The 12,458-nt window shown below is 51.9% G+C and overlaps 1 protein-coding gene across 1 annotated transcript in view; it reads right to left on the bottom strand.

Annotated features, from left to right (window-relative positions):
* LOC142311159 (uncharacterized) overlaps positions 1-8,557 on the bottom strand; it is a 63,845-nt gene extending 55,288 nt beyond the window's left edge. Inside the window, exon 1 of the mRNA XM_075349335.1 lies at positions 8,448-8,557. The gene's annotated coding sequence lies outside the window, so the exon portion shown is untranslated. The remainder of the gene's footprint in view (positions 1-8,447) is intronic.
* Between the last annotated feature and the right edge of the window lie 3,901 nt (positions 8,558-12,458).

Below are 12,458 nucleotides of genomic sequence, written 5' to 3'. Positions count from 1 at the left end.
GTGTTTCCAGAAGCTGGGCACAATGTATGGGGGCGCTGTAATATATGGGGCACAATAGATGGGCACTAAACTGGCATATTTGTAATTCTCCAGGAAAAAAAGAGCGTGACGTGGATGCTACAAATAGTTACTGCAGCCATACATAAATTAATTGAAAGGTGCATTTTTTACAATGGGGGTCACTTTTGGGGGTTTTCTGCTGTTCTGGTACCTTAGGGACTTTGCACATGTTTTATGAGTCGCCAAACTTTGGGCCTGTAATAAAAATCCCAGTCCTAATCCCAGTTACTTAGCACATCACACAGGCATCAGACGGCGACACGCTGCCACTGCACACAGATTTTGCTGGCAGGACCCCCAATACTGCAAATTGGGTGGATATGGGTGGATGGCATGACATCAAGTGATAAAAGGATCTGGCCTATTTACTGGGATCCGCTGCAGCAATCCAGGTCTATTCACCTGTAATGAGGACAAATAGCAGGAATATAAGATTGATAACCTAAACAACCGGACACATCTCAAGTCTCCTTTTTATATCCCCTCATGAACCCCGATATGCTGGGGGAAAACGCGTCGGGATTGAGCAACTGTCTCAGCAGATAAGTATCTGGGATTAGGACTGGGATTTTTATTACAGGCCCAATTGTTTATATGTGTGGAATTGAATCCTAACCATACGTGTCCCCTCTGTACTGGAGTTAGATATCTGACAGTGTGATAAGAGATAAAATGACCATCCCAGCAAAGAGTGACTGGGATTTGTCTCACAGGCCCAAGCACATTCATTTGTGTGTGGGACTGAGTCATATCTCCAGGGCTGTATTTTGCCTTCGTGCTGCCCTAGGCACTTTAAGTGGTCGCGCCCCTTAGTGACAACGTAACACTGAGTTTTCGCACACGACATCTGTTTAAGGCAGATCTACTCTGTAAAACACTTGAAAAAGTATCAATGAGAAATGAAGGGCACTAACCCCTCCAATGGGGATCACCACAGGCACATCAAAACATATCATGAGTATAAAATATTCCCGCCACACCGTCCCCACTTATATACTGTGACTGTCACACTGCCCCTAATAAACTACACACTGCCCTCCCTTATAAATTATACCCACCACACCTTCCTCAATTATGAAATATGATCTGCACATTGACCTCACATCATGCTGCCCCCTCCTCACAGTGTCCCATGCATGCTGCCCCCTCCTCACAATGTCCCATGCATGCTGCCCCCTCCTCACAATGTCTTATGCATGCTGCCCCCTCCTCACAATGTCCCATGCATGCTGCCCCCTCCTCCCAATGTCCCATGCATGCTGCCCCCTCCTCACAGTGTCCCATGCATGCTGCCCCCTCCTCACAATGTCCCATGCATGCTGCCCCTCTCCATGAGCTCCTAATGCTGCCTTCCTCTTTTCCATAATGACACCTCCATGCTGCCCCCAGCATCAGCCTCTCTTCTCCCAGCCTCCCCCAGCATCAGCCTCGCTCCTCCCAGCCTCCCCCAGCATCAGCCTCCCCCAGCATCAGCCTCTCTTCTCCCAGCCTCCCCCAGCATCAGCCTCTCTCCTTCCAGCCTCCCCCAGCATCAGCCTCCCCCTCCCAGCCTCCCCCAGCATCAGCCTCCCCCAGCATCAGCCTCTCTCCTCCCAGCCTCCCCCAGCATCAGCCTCCCTCAGCATCAGCCTCCCTCTTCCCAGCCTCCCCCAACATCAGCTTCCCCCCTCCCAGCCTCCCCCAGCAAAAGCCTCCCCCCTCCTAGCCTCCCCCAGCATCAGCCTCACTCCTCCCAGCCTCCCCCAGCATCAGCCCCCCACAGCATCAGCCTCCCCCAGGATCAGCCTCCCCCCTCACAGCCTCGCCCCTCACAGCCTCTCCCAGTATCAGCCTCCCCCAGCATCAGCCTCTCTCCTCCCAGCCTCCCCCAGCATCAGCCTCCCCCAGCATCAGCCTCTCTCCTCCCAGCCTCCCCCAGCATCAGCCTCCCCCTCCCAGCCTCCCCCAGCATCAGCCTCCCCCAGCATCAGCCTCTCTCCTCCCAGCCTCCCCCAGCATCAGACTCCCTCAGCATCAGCCTCCCTCTTCCCAGCCTCCCCCCAGCATCAGCCTCCCCCCTCCCAGCCTCCCCCAGCAAAAGCCTCCCCCCTCCTAGCCCCCAGCATCAGCCTCACTCCTCCCAGCCTCCCCCAGCATCAGCCCCCCCAGCATCAGCCTCCCCCAGGATCAGCCTCCCCCCTCACAGCCTCGCCCCTCACAGCCTCTCCCAATATCAGCCTCCCCCAGCATCAGCCTCTCTACTCCCAGCCTCCCCCAGCATCAGCCTCCCCCAGCATCAGCCTCTCTTCTCCCAGCCTCCCCCAGCATCAGCCTCTCTCCTCCCAGCCTCCCCCAGCATCAGCCTCCCCCTCCCAGCCTCCCCCAGCATCAGCCTCCCCCAGCATCAGCCTCTCTCCTCCCAGCCTCCCCCAGCATCAGCCTACCTCAGCATCAGCCTCCCTCTTCCCAGCCTCCCCCAGCATCAGCCTCCCCCCTCCCAGCCTCCCCCAGCAAAAGCCTCCCCCCTCCTAGCCTCCCCCAGCATCAGCCTCTCTCCTCCCAGCCTCCCCCAGCATCAGCCTCCCTCAGCATCAGCCTCTCTCCTCCGAGCCTCCCGCAGCATCAGCCTCTCCCAGCATCAGCCTCCCTCAACATCAGCCTCTTTCCTCCCAGCCTCCCCCAGCATCAGCCTCTCTCCTCCCAGCCTCCCCCAGCATCAGCTTCCCTCAGCATCAGCCTCCCTCCTCCCAGCCTCCCCCAGCATCAGCCTCTCTCCTCCCAGCCTCCCCCCTCCCAGCCTCCCTCAGCATCAGCCTCCCCCCTCCCAGCCTCCCCCAGCAAAAGCCTCCCCCCTCCCAGCCTCCCCCAGCATCAGCCTCTCTCCTCCCAGCCTCCCCCAGCATCAGCCTCCCTCAGCATCAGCCTCTCTCCTCCGAGCCTCCCGCAGCATCAGCCTCTCCCAGCATCAGCCTCCCTCAACATCAGCCTCTTTCCTCCCAGCCTCCCCCAGCATCAGCCTCTCTCCTCCCAGCCTCCCCCAGCATCAGCCTCCCTCAGCATCAGCCTTCCTCCTCCCAGCCTCCCCCAGCATCAGCCTCTCTCCTCCCAGCCTCCCCCCTCCCAGCCTCCCTCAGCATCAGCCTCCCTCCTCCCAGCCTCCCCCAGCATCAGCCTCCCCCAGCACCAGCCTCTCTCCTCCCAGCTTCTCCCAGCATCAGCCTCTCTCCTCCCAGCCTCCCCCAGCATCAGCCTCCCCCAGCATCAGCCTCTCTTTTCCCAGCCTCCCCCCTCCCAGCCTCCCTCAGCATCAGCCTCCCTCCTCCCAGCCTCCCCCAGCATCAGCCTCCCTCAGCATCAGCCTCTCTCCTCCGAGCCTCCCGCAGCATCAGCCTCTCTCCTCCCAGCCTCTCCCAGCATCAGCCTCTCTCCTCCCAGCCTCCCCCAGCATCAGCCTCCCTCAGCATCAGCCTCCCTCCTCCCAGCCTCCCCCAGCATCAGCCTCTCTCCTCCCAGCCTCCCCCCTCCCAGCCTCCCTCTGCATCAGCCTCCCTCCTCCCAGCCTCCCCCAGCATCAGCCTCCCCCAGCACCAGCCTCTCTCCTCCCAGCCTCCCCCAGCATCAGCCTCTCTCCTCCCAAAATCTCCCAGCATCAGCCTCCCCCAGTATCAACCTCTCTCCTCCCAGCCTCCCCCTCTCTCCTCCCAGCCTCCCCCAGCATCAGCCTCCCTCAGCATCAGCCTCTCTCCTCCCAGCCTCCCCCAGCATCAGCCTCCCTCAGCATCAGCCTCCCTCCTCCCAGCCTCCCCCAGCATCAGCCTCCCCTAGCATCAGCCTCTCTCCTCCAAGCTTCCCCCAGCATCAGCCTCTCTCCTCCCAGCCTCCCCCAGCATCAGCCTCTCTCCCCCCAGCCTCCCCCAGCATCAGCCTCCCTCAGCATCAGCCTCCCTCCTCCCAGCCTCCCCCCATCCCAGCCTTCCGCAACATCAGCCTCCTGCCTCCCAGCCTCCCCCAGCATCAAACTCTCTCCTCCCAGCCTCCCCCAGTATCAGCTTCTCTTCCCCCAAGTCCTCCCACCCCATACGCAGATCTCCAGTCTGCATTAGAGACACCCCCACGCTCCTTATGAATCTTCAGCTCTGCGAGCACTTACTTGCTCCTGCGTCATCTTCCTGGCTCACGTGAGTATCCTCTTCTGACACCGGCTTCCTGCTGTGAGCTCTGCATGTGAAATCCACACAGCATTGGACGCAGCACAGAGGAAGGAGCTGATTGGCGCGCCTGTGACCCCGGAAGTACAGGCGCCGGCAGTTCCGGGGTCAATCAGCTCTCTGTGCCCGGCCGCCGCAGTTTGTCTGCATTCGCGTCTTAATTGACGCGGATACAAATAAATAAAGGTGCGCCTCTCCCCCCTCCGAAAATACAGCGGATTTAATGAATGTGTAAAAAAAAAAAAAAAAAAAAATTTTTTTTTTTTTTTTTTTTACTGCTAGAAGGTGCCCGCCCCCTGCATCCTGTCGCCCTAGGCACGGGACCACGGGTGCCTAATGGTAAATACGGCCCTGCATATCTCCTTTGCCTTTGAGTTGGATATATGACTGTGTGACCAATTTTCAGCACTTTTGCACTTGGTGGCGGTGTTAGGATCTATGGTATAGCAGTAGGGGCTTATTTAAGGCTATCCGCCGAGGAAAGGGGGCACCCAAAACAGTAAGGTGAACTAAACCTCCGTTGACAGGCAGGGGCAAGTTTAGGGAATTCTAGGCCCTGTCCCCTGAACATCCAGATATCGGTGCAGCCTTACTGTCGTGTGAGTAGTAGCGACACCATTGCACATACTCAATCTCGCTTACTGCCCAATCCAGGATCTCACCGTGTGTTTCTATGCACTTTATGACATTAGTCTGTGACCTTATTAATGGGCATGGCCCTTTTGTGTCTTAATTAACTGACAATACTATTTTAATGAGATTTAAATAAATGTAATGTTTTAGATGTTTTTTCTTTTGGTTTTGATGGCTCAGTGGTTAGCACTGTAGTCTTGCAGCGCTGAGGTCCTGGGTTCAAATCCCACTAAGGACACTATCTGCAAGGAGTTTGTATGTTCTCCCCGTGTTTGTGTGGGTTTCCTCCGGGTTCTCCAGTCTCCTCCCACACTCCAAAGAATTTAGGCCAAGTTTACACTTGCGTTGTTTTGCATCAGTCACAAGGAATTACGGTATCCTGCACAATATTTTGCAAGAATACGTTTCTTCCCCATAGACTTCTATTAGGGACGGATTGTGACTGATGGCCCTGCGTTGCATCCGCCGCGTGACGATCAGTCATTTACTGACTGTCAGGTGAGAGCAATGCTAAATGCAATGTTTTTTGTGTGCGGCAGATCAGTTTTTTACTGTGAGCATGCGCAGAGTAAAAAACCATGATGACTGTAAATTCAGTTCCAGTTCCAGCGGCCGGAACGATCAGCTGATTGCCCGGAGGCCGGCTTTTGTGAACGATCAGCTGATCGCCCGGAGGCCGGCTTTTGTGAACGATCAGCTGATTGCCCAAACGCTAGCTTTTGTGAACGATCAGCTGATTGCCCGGAGGCCGGCTTTTGTGAACGATCAGCTGATCTCCCGGAGGCCGGCTTCTGTGAACGATCAGCTGATCGCCCGGAGGCCGGCTTTTGTGAACAATCAGCTGATTACCCGGCAGCTGGCTTTTATGAACGATCAGCTGATCGCCCGGAGGCCGGCTTTTGTGAACGATCAGCTGATTGCCCGGCAGCTGGCTTTTATGAACGATCAGCTGATCGCCCGGAGGCCGGCTTTTGTGAACGATCAGCTGATCGCCCGGAGGCCAGCTTCTGTGAGCGATCAGCTGATCTCCCGGTGGCCGGCTTTTGTGAACGATCAGCTGATTGCCCGGCAGCTGGCTTTTGTGAACGGTTAGCTGATTGCCCGGCGGCCGGCTTTTGTGAATGATCAGCTGATTGCCAGGCAGCTGGCTTTTATGAACGATCAGCTGATCGCCCGGAGGCCGGCTTTTGTGAACAATCAGCTGATCGCCCGGAGGCCAGCTTTTGTGAACGATCAGCTGATCGCCCGGAGGCCAGCTTCTGTGAGCGATCAGCTGATTGCCCGGCAGCTGGCTTTTGTGAACGATCAGCTGATTGCCCGGCACCTGGCTTTTGTGAATGATCAGCTGATCACCCGGCGGCCGGCTTTTGTGAACGATCAGCTGATTACCCGGCACCTGGCTTTTGTGAACGGTCAGCTGATCACCCGGAGCCTGGTTTTTGTGAACGATCAGTTGATCGCTTGGCGGCCGGCTTTTGTGAACGATCAGCTGATCACCCGGCGGCCGGCTTTTGTGAACAATGATCGTTCACAAGAGTTGGCCGCCGGTAAAACAGTAAAAAAACAATGGATCGTTTTTTTGCAGTATCAGTTACATCAGTTGTGCATCCGTTGCATCAGTCACACAACTGATTGTGACGGATGCAAAACAACGCAAGTGTGAACTTAGCTTTAGATTGTGTTTTTGATGTATGTAATGTGCTGCGGAAAATGTTAGCACTATATAAAAATAAAGATTATAATAGTACAAAAAAAACATCTATACTCATCGCCAGCACCATTCCAGTGACGTTATGAACAATCCAGCCAATCAGCAGCCTGTAATCGGATGCTTTTCTCACGCTTCCCTTATAATTACTAATCCTCACCTCCATGTTGCAATGAACTATATATACTGCATGTGTACATACCAGTTGGAAAGAGCCAACAGCCATTGTCCTGACCAAAACCTCATTTTCCTTGGACAATTTGCTTGTGTTATTTGCAGACTCTTTTCTAGATTTTGTTGTGAATTTCATTACTCCATTTACTAACCAAGAAACAAGGTGAAAAGTACAACAAAAAGCCGCATGACATTGAACAAGCTGCAGATTTGATATCTGGACCATGCTTTCTTTTTCATGACAATTTTTTCCAGCAAATATGTGACTTTTGAAAAATCCATTTCCTTGTATTATACTGTAAACTGCCAAGGAACCGCGACGTAAAACCACAACAGATCCGCAAAGTGTGACCTTGATCTAAAGCCTTAAAGATTATATATATATATTTATCCCGCCCTATTCCTAATAAAGCGTTATCATGGTGTGAAGTCCAGCACAGACCAATAATCTTCATTACAAATCCATTAAAATATAGAAGGCGCAGACGAGTGTAGTGACGCGTTTCGAGTCAAGCCGATTTACTAGCCAAATCGCTTCAAACTTTTTTGGGGACCTTCAATATGTTTAAGAGGTTGTCTACTACTTGTCCATTCCCAATGCTTGCCTCCATTAAAATAATAGAGTTTATACTGCCTTCCTGTGCTGGCGCTGTTCCAGCGGTGTCGGTACTCACGTGGTATTATCCTGCAAGCCCCGAGCCCCTTCAGATGTATAAGTATTCAGGACTGCAGCTGGCAGCTCACTTCCTCCTGATTACTTATACGTCCAAAGGCAGGGGCTGATTGGGCACGGGGGTTTGCATGACTACGTTATGTGAGCCCCGGGACAGCGAGTGCCGACACCGCTGGAACAGCATCAGCACAAAGGGGAGTATAAACATTTTATTTTAATGGGCCAACATTGGGAATTGAGTAGTGGACAGCCCCTTTTAATGGATTTACAATACAGATTATTGGTTCTGAACCGCCGTGTGCTGGACTTCATCCCATCACTGGACTTTAAGTACATTTGGCGCCTCTCCAGCTTTGTCCGTGCTCTTACAACTCGCGACCGCACAGACACATGGACATGAATGGGTGAGTTGTATCTAACAGTAATAATCATCCACACACTACTCATAACTGCGCCGATTACAGAGAGTGATGACGTCCGCAGAATACAAGACGCCAGAGATCAGCTCAGCAATGGCAGAAAGTAATGATGGAGGGGGCGACATACCACCAGTGCTCACTATAGGAAGCAACAGATCCACTATGGTACTGAATTATGAGATCACACAGCTTTACAAGGGATGGAAGGAAAATTAAACTTTTTTTTTTTGCCAAATAACGTACAGATGCCAATAAAGTTAGATATTGGTATGTTTTAACATTTTATGGATGAAGATTAAAATAAAAAAAAAAAACCTACACATTGTAAATAAAATTAAATAGGTAAAAAAATCAAAGTTAAGAATAAAAAATGGAAAGAAAAAAAAAGACAAAAGTAAAGAACTCCAGGTCCGTGCAGTAAACGGAGCTTCTCCCAGCATGCAGTGCGCGGCCGGGCTGCCGCTGCGGGCTATAGACAGGTATATCACCATATTCCATAGGTGTAGGCCCCGCCATCACTGCTCCTATTGTGATGACAGGGAGCCTCTCAGCACTCCTCTGTCGCCCTGCTCGGCCTCCACACCCGCACGTACCTGCCTGTCTGCAGCCAGACCCGCTCCCGGTCTCCACTAACACCTATCTCCGCCACCCGGGAGCGGAGAAGATCCCGAAAGACGCGAAGGATAGTAATGCGCATGCGTGAGGGACCACACAAGGAGCGCACTGCGCACTGCTCACGGTTCGGGTGGTTACCTGGGTAACCGGGATGCTTGATATGGCGTCATGTAAAAATATGAGGCAGCCATGATTGACCAGGGAACAAAAGTCACAGTATAGGGTGGGCTGGAGGGAGGAGCTGCCGGCATCACAGGGGCTAAATGGATGGACCAACATTACAAGGCAAATACATGCTCTGGTAAAGAATAGTGAGTGGTATGGGGAGCAAGCAGAATGCAGCTTTACCTCAGAGGAGCAGGTGTGACAGCGGAGCAGCCATTCATGCCAGATCCTAAAGGGGTCTTCTAGATTTGGGAAAAAGAAACCCACAGCCACATCTTGTTTATTAAAACCTCCCGTGTTCTTTACGTGTCCCCCCCAGGTCCAGCGCAGTCTTAGCTGGGCAGCTGCTTTGACATCGCAACATGCAGGAGCGGGCATATTGGTGCAACCAGTGTGGCTGTATAGGGGCCCAAGAAGTAAGGGGGTCCAATTCTACCTCTAAGGTGCAATTGTGCATTATAGTGACCTCTTCGCCTTCCAAAGGGGCCATATATTGTTCTAGCACAGCGGCCCTCTTCTGTGTGTGTCCACCATGGTCTATATGTGACCACTGCAGCCAATCCCTGGACGCAGCACCCCTCCCTGTGTATTTCATCTTCATCTTTTATGCAGCACCTCTCCCCACTGCAATACACAGGGAGATGTGCTGCATAAAAGATGCAATTGATGGGGAGAGGAGCTGCATAAAAGCTGCAATTGATGGGGAGAGGTGCTGCATAAAGGATGTAATAGACGGGGAGAGGTGCTGCATAAAGGATGCAATAGACGGGGAGATGTGCTGCATAAAAGATGCAATTGATGGGGAGAGGTGGTGAATAAAGGATGCAATAGATGAGGAGAGGCGCTGCATAAAGGATGTAATAGACGGGGAGAGGTGCTGCATAAAGGATGCAATAGACGGGGAGAGGTGCTGCATAAAGGATGCAATAGACGGGGAGAGGTGCTGCATAAAGGATGCAATAGATGGGGAGAGGTGCTGCATAAAGGATAGAATAGACGGGGAGAGGTGCTGCATAAAGGATGCAATAGACGGGGAGAGGAGCTGCATAAAGGATGCAATAGATAGGGAGAGGTGCTGCATAAAGGATGTAATAGACGGGTAGAGGTGCTGCATAAAGGATACAATAGATGGGGAGAGGTGCTGCATAAAGGATGCAATAGACGGGGAGAGGTGCTGCATAAAGGATGCAATAGACGGGGAGAGGAGCTGCATAAAGGATGCAATAGATAGGGAGAGGTGCTGCATAAAGGATGTAATAGACGGGTAGAGGTGCTGCATAAAGGATACAATAGATGGGGAGAGGTGCTGCATAAAGGATGCAATAGATGGGGAGAGGTGCTGCATAAAGGATGCAATAGACGGGGAGAGGTGCTGCATAAAGGATGCAATAGACGGGGAGAGGTGCTGCATAAAGGATACAATAGATGGGGAGAGGTGCTGCATAAAGGATGCAATAGACGGGGAGAGGTGCTGCATAAAGGATGCAATAGACGGGGAGAGGTGCTGCATAAAGGATGCAATAGATGGGGAGAGGTGCTGCATAAAGGATGCAATAGATGGGGAGAGGTGCTGCATAAAGGATGCAATAGATGAGGAGAGGTGCTGCATAAAGGATGCAATAGACGGGGAGAGGTGCTGCATAAAGGATACAATAGATGGGGAGAGGTGCTGCATAAAGGATGCAATAGACGGGGAGAGGTGCTACATAAAGGATGCAATAGATGGGGAGAGGTGCTGCATAAAGGATGCAATAGATGGGGAGAGATGCTTCATAAAGGATGCAATAGATGGGGAGAGGTGCTGCATAAAGGATGCAATAGACGGGGAGAGGTGCTGCATAAAGGATGCAATAGATGGGGAGAGGTGCTACATAAAGGATGCAATAGATGGGGAGAGGTGATGCATAAAGGATGCAATAGATGGGGAGAGGTGCTACATAAAGGATGCAATAGATGGGGAGAGGTGCTGCATAAAGGATGCAATAGATGGGGAGAGGTGCTGCATAAAGGATGCAATAGACGGGGAGAGGTGCTGCATAAAGGATGCAATAGACGGGTAGAGGTGCTGCATAAAGGATGCAATAGATGGGGAGAGGTGCTGCATAAAGGATGCAATAGACGGGGAGAGGTGCTGCATAAAGGATGCAATAGATGGGGAGAGGTGCTGCATAAAGGATGCAATAGACGGGGAGAGGTGCTGCATAAAGGATGCAATAGATGGGGAGAGGTGCTGCATAAAGGATGCAATAGACGGGGAGAGGTGCTGCATAAAGGATGCAATAGATGGGGAGAGGTGCTGCATAAAGGATGCAATAGACGGGGAGAGGTGCTGCATAAAGGATGCAATAGATGGGGAGAGGTGCTACATAAAGGATGCAATAGATGGGGAGAGGTGATGCATAAAGGATGCAATAGACGGGGAGAGGTGCTGCATAAAGGATACAATAGATGGGGAGAGGTGCTGCATAAAGGATGCAATAGATGGGGAGAGGTGCTGCATAAAGGATGCAATAGATGGGGAGAGGTGCTGCATAAAGGATGCAATAGACGGGGAGAGGTGCTGCATAAAGGATGCAATAGACGGGGAGAGGTGCTGCATAAAGGATGCAATAGATGGGGAGAGGTGCTGCATAAAGGATGCAATAGATGAGGAGAGGTGCTGCATAAAGGATGCAATAGACGGGGAGAGGTGCTGCATAAAGGATACAATAGATGGGGAGAGGTGCTGCATAAAGGATGCAATAGACGGGGAGAGGTGCTACATAAAGGATGCAATAGATGGGGAGAGGTGCTGCATAAAGGATGCAATAGATGGGGAGAGGTGCTTCATAAAGGATGCAATAGATGGGGAGAGGTGCTGCATAAAGGATGCAATAGACGGGGAGAGGTGCTGCATAAAGGATGCAATAGATGGGGAGAGGTGCTACATAAAGGATGCAATAGATGGGGAGAGGTGATGCATAAAGGATGCAATAGATGGGGAGAGGTGCTACATAAAGGATGCAATAGATGGGGAGAGGTGCTGCATAAAGGATGCAATAGATGGGGAGAGGTGCTGCATAAAGGATGCAATAGACGGGGAGAGGTGCTGCATAAAGGATGCAATAGACGGGTAGAGGTGCTGCATAAAGGATGCAATAGACGGGGAGAGGTGCTGCATAAAGGATGCAATAGATGGGGAGAGGTGCTGCATAAAGGATGCAATAGACGGGGAGAGGTGCTGCATAAAGGATGCAATAGACGGGGAGAGGTGCTGCATAAAGGATGCAATAGATGGGGAGAGGTGCTGCATAAAGGATGCAATAGACGGGGAGAGGTGCTGCATAAAGGATGCAATAGATGGGGAGAGGTGCTACATAAAGGATGCAATAGATGGGGAGAGGTGATGCATAAAGGATGCAATAGACGGGGAGAGGTGCTGCATAAAGGATACAATAGATGGGGAGAGGTGCTGCATAAAGGATGCAATAGATGGGGAGAGGTGCTGCATAAAGGATGCAATAGACGGGGAGAGGTGCTGCATAAAGGATGCAATAGACGGGGAGAGGTGCTGCATAAAGGATGCAATAGACGGGGAGAGGTGCTGCATAAAGGATGCAATAGATGGGGAGAGGTGCTGCATAAAGGATGCAATAGATGGGGAGAGGTGCTGCATAAAGATGTAATACACGAGTAGAGGTGCTGCACATGCTCTCCGTGTATTGAATCTTTTATGCAGAACCTCTTCCCGTCTATTGTATCTTTTAATAGAGGGTGGATCTCGGCACAAAAACGGCCATTTCAGAAGTATAATATAAAACTTCACTTTTATTAGAAAAATAAAA

Source organism: Anomaloglossus baeobatrachus, chromosome 5 (assembly GCF_048569485.1).
Source record: "Anomaloglossus baeobatrachus isolate aAnoBae1 chromosome 5, aAnoBae1.hap1, whole genome shotgun sequence".
Lineage (NCBI taxonomy): Eukaryota > Metazoa > Chordata > Amphibia > Anura > Aromobatidae > Anomaloglossus > Anomaloglossus baeobatrachus.
Note: the sequence above shows the minus strand (reverse complement) of the source record. Positions and strands in the feature narration are given on the sequence as shown.